The following is a 3,703-nucleotide window of genomic DNA, read 5'->3' as shown; positions in this document are numbered from 1 at the left end:
ATGCCAAAATCTGCTTAATATGTAGTCCTCATATAGAGGACATATCAGATATTAAACTGATAAGAACAGATACTACACTTGATCTTAGCCAAAAGGCCGAGAAGCGATAAGCCCTAAGTGTTGATGTCCACGCTAAGCTCTTGGCACAAATCTCACTTGTTGTGGTACCTGCCTGTAGGTGTGCATAACAATGGCTGCTGCTTATCACCTCCGCTCAAGCTCTCCTTTGTGGCATTTTGATTTCTGACCTAGACAGCTCTTTGACTTTTCACAATTTCATAAGGCTCAGCCATACAGCAAAGCCTGCCAAAAATATATTCAACTCATGTTTGTTCCTTTCCACGGAAGTCTTTAGTAAAGGCGAAAGACTTGGCGTTATGAAGAGAAACCAGAGTCAGCATGGCCCTCTGTTGGAGAGCAGCAGAGGAGCTCTCTGGTCACAGTCACCACCTTCACGGTAGCTCTCTTTGCTTTCCCAGATGTCAGATCCCAGTATGCAACATTCCCAACCCGCCCCCATCTGCCAACCAAAATTATACACGTCTTTATTACCTCCTGCCCTGACTACTGTGATTGGCTTTAAGCCTGCCTAAGCAATACATCCCTGAACCACTTACATTCGCCTCCAAAATGCTGACTCTGGTTTCTCACCAAGTCTCCCAGAAGGTCTTGAGTGAAAGCAAGTTTCCATTCTTGACAAACGCTCTAACTCAATTTGGAATCCAGTTCAAGCTCATTGTGACCCGTGCATGGTCACGCCACTACAGTGAGCCATCAGAGCGGTTTCACACACTTGTGTGTGCCAGGCCGTTACCTCAGTTTCATTGAGCCAGTGTAGAATTCACTTTTGATACGCGACAATTGTTTGAGTGTTTGGTTTTCTACAAGGTAAGAACAGAGTGCACCGTTCCCAGCGGCACTGCAATGCTAGGTCGATGCGTGGAGAGAAAGGAGCAAGCTCCAAATTTCTGCCCTCATGCCAAAATTCTTAATATGTAGTCCTCATATAGAGGACATATCAGATATTAAACTGATAAGAACAGATACTACACTTGATCTTAGCCAAAAGGCCGAGAAGCGATAAGCCCCAAGTGTTGGATGTCCACCCAAGCTCTTGGCACAAATCTCACTTGTTGTGGTACCCGTCAGAGGTGTGCATAACAATGGCTGCTGCTTATCACCTCCGCCCAAGCTCTCCTTTGTGGCGCTTTGATTTCTGACCTAGACAGCTCTTTGACTTTTCACAATTTCATAAGGCTCAGCCATACAGCAAAGCTTCAAAAATATATTCAACTCATGTTTGTTCCTCTTCCACGGAAGTCTTTAGTAAAAGGCGAAAGACTTGTTGCTTATGAAGAGAAACCAGAGTCAGCATGGCCCTCTGTTGGAGAGCAGCAGAGGAGCCTCTCCGGTCACAGTCACCACCTTCACGGTAGGCCTCTTGCTTTCCGCGATGTCAGATCCCAGTATGCAACATTCCAACCCGCCCCATCTGCCAACCAAAATTATACACGTCTTTATTACCTCCTGCCCTGACTACTGTGATTGGCTTTTAAGCCTGCCTAAGCAATACATCCCTGAACCACTTACATTCGCTCCAAAATGCTGACTCTGGTTTCTCACCAAGTCTCCCAGAAGGTCTTGAGTGAAAGCAAGTTTCATTCTTGACAAACGCTTCTAACTCAATTTGGAATCCAGTTCAAGCTCATTGTGACCCTGCATGGTCACGCCACTAAGCAGTGAGCCATCAGAGCGGTTTCACACACTTGTGTGTGCCAGGTCCTACCTCAGTTTCATTGAGCCAGTGTAGAATTCACTTTGATACGCGACAATTGTTTGAGTGTTTGGTTTTCTACAAGGTAAGAACAGAGTGCACCGCTCCCAGCGGCACTGCAATGCTAGGTCGATGGTGGAGAGAAAGGAGCAAGCTCCAAATTCTTCCCTCATGCCAAAAATCTGCTTAATATGTAGTCCTCATAGAGAGGACATATCAGATATTAAACTGATAAGAACAGATACTACACTTGATCTTAGCCAAAAGGCCGAGAAGCGATAAGCCCCAAGTGTTGGATGTCCACGCCAAGCTCTTGGCACAAATCTCACTTGTTGTGGTACCCCGCTCGGAGGTGTGCATAACAATGGCTGCTGCTTATCACCTCCGCCCAAGCTCTCCTTTGTGGCGCTTGATTTCTGACCTAGACAGCTCTTTGACTTTTCACACTTCATAAGGCTCAGCCATACAGCAAAGCCTGCCAAAAATATATTCAACTCATGTTTGTTCCTCTCCACGGAAGTCTTTAGTAAAAGGCGAAAGACTTGTGCGTTATGAAGAGAAACCAGAGTCAGCATGGCCCTCTGTTGGAGAGCAGCAGAGGAGCCTCCGGTCACAGTCACCACCTTCACGGTAGGCCTCTTTGCTTTCCGCATGTCAGATCCCAGTATGCAACATTCCCAACCCGCCCCATCTGCCAACCAAAATTATACACGTCTTTATTACCTCCTGCCCTGACTACTGTGATTGGCTTTTAAGCCTGCCTAAGCAATACATCCCTGAACCACTTACATTCGCTCCAAATGCTGACTCTGGTTTCTCACCAAGTCTCCCAGAAGGTCTTGAGTGAAAGCAAGTTTCCATTCTTGACAAACGCTTCTAACTCAATTTGGAATCCAGTTCAAGCTCATTGTGACCTGTGCATGGTCCGTCACTAAGCAGTGAGCCATCAGAGCGGTTTCACACACTTGTGTGCCAGGCGTTACTCTCAGTTTCATTGAGCCAGTGTAGAATTTACTTTGATACGCGACAATTGTTTGAGTGTTTGGTTTTCTACAAGGTAAGAACAGAGTGCACTGCTCCAGCGGCACTGCAATGCTAGGTCGATGCGGCAGAGAGAAGGAGCAAGCTCCAAATTTCTGCCCTCATGCCAAAAATCTGCTTAATATGTAGTCCTCATATAGAGGACATATCAGATATTAAACTGATAAGAACAGATACTACACTTGATCTTCAGCAAAAGGCCGAGAAGCGATAAGCCCAAGTGTTGGATGTCCACGCCAAGCTCTTGGCACAAATCTCACTTGTTGTGGTACCCCGTCTGTAGGTGTGCATAACAATGGCTGCTGCTTATCACCTCCGCCCAAGCTCTCCTTTGTGGCGCTTGATTTCTGACCTAGACAGCCTTGACTTTTCACACTCATAAGGCTCAGCCATACAGCAAAGCCTGCCAAAAATATATTCAACTCATGTTTGTTCCTCTCCACGGAAGTCTTTAGTAAAAGGCGAAAGACTTGTGCGTTATGAAGAGAAACCAGAGTCAGCATGGCCTCTGTTGAGAGCAGCAGAGGAGCCTCTCGGTCACAGTCACCACCTTCACGGTAGGCTCTTTGCTTTCCGCATGTCAGATCCCAGTATGCAACATTCCCAACCCGCCCCATCTGCCAACCAAAATTATACACGCCTTTATTACCTCCTGCCCTGACTACTGTGATTGGCTTTTAAGCCTGCCTAAGCAATACATCCCTGAACCACTTACATTCGCTCCAAAATGCTGACTCTGGTTTCTCACCAAGTCTCCCAGAAGGTCTTGAGTGAAAGCAAGTTTCCATTCTTGACAAACGCTCTAACTCAATTTGGAATCCAGTTCAAGCTCATTGTGACCTCTGCATGGTCACGTCACTAAGCAGTGAGCCATCAGAGCGGTTTCAC

The 3,703-nt window shown here is 46.5% G+C and overlaps 7 non-coding genes and 1 pseudogene across 7 annotated transcripts; all 8 read right to left on the bottom strand.

Annotated features, from left to right (window-relative positions):
• Window positions 1-108, bottom strand: LOC124853027 (annotated as a pseudogene).
• A 178-nt stretch (window positions 109-286) lies between these two features.
• Window positions 287-397, bottom strand: LOC124853746. Its single transcript, XR_007034085.1, has one exon. It is a non-coding gene; the product is annotated as a U5 spliceosomal RNA (small nuclear RNA).
• A 497-nt stretch (window positions 398-894) lies between these two features.
• LOC124854115 lies at window positions 895-1,082 on the bottom strand. The gene has a single exon (XR_007034364.1). It is a non-coding gene; the product is annotated as a U2 spliceosomal RNA (small nuclear RNA).
• Window positions 1,083-1,256: 174 nt separating this feature from the next.
• LOC124853497 lies at window positions 1,257-1,371 on the bottom strand. Its single transcript, XR_007033839.1, has one exon. It is a non-coding gene; the product is annotated as a U5 spliceosomal RNA (small nuclear RNA).
• Window positions 1,372-1,865: 494 nt separating this feature from the next.
• On the bottom strand, window positions 1,866-2,054 carry LOC124854237. Its single transcript, XR_007034482.1, has one exon. It is a non-coding gene; the product is annotated as a U2 spliceosomal RNA (small nuclear RNA).
• Window positions 2,055-2,232: 178 nt separating this feature from the next.
• On the bottom strand, window positions 2,233-2,345 carry LOC124853169. The gene has a single exon (XR_007033512.1). It is a non-coding gene; the product is annotated as a U5 spliceosomal RNA (small nuclear RNA).
• Window positions 2,346-2,837: 492 nt separating this feature from the next.
• On the bottom strand, window positions 2,838-3,027 carry LOC124852881. Its single transcript, XR_007033299.1, has one exon. It is a non-coding gene; the product is annotated as a U2 spliceosomal RNA (small nuclear RNA).
• A 174-nt stretch (window positions 3,028-3,201) lies between these two features.
• LOC124853168 lies at window positions 3,202-3,314 on the bottom strand. The gene has a single exon (XR_007033511.1). It is a non-coding gene; the product is annotated as a U5 spliceosomal RNA (small nuclear RNA).
• Window positions 3,315-3,703: the final 389 nt, after the last annotated feature.

The sequence above is a fragment of the Hippoglossus stenolepis genome, chromosome 10 (assembly GCF_022539355.2).
Source record: "Hippoglossus stenolepis isolate QCI-W04-F060 chromosome 10, HSTE1.2, whole genome shotgun sequence".
Lineage (NCBI taxonomy): Eukaryota > Metazoa > Chordata > Actinopteri > Pleuronectiformes > Pleuronectidae > Hippoglossus > Hippoglossus stenolepis.
This window is presented reverse-complemented; position numbering and strand designations above follow the sequence as displayed.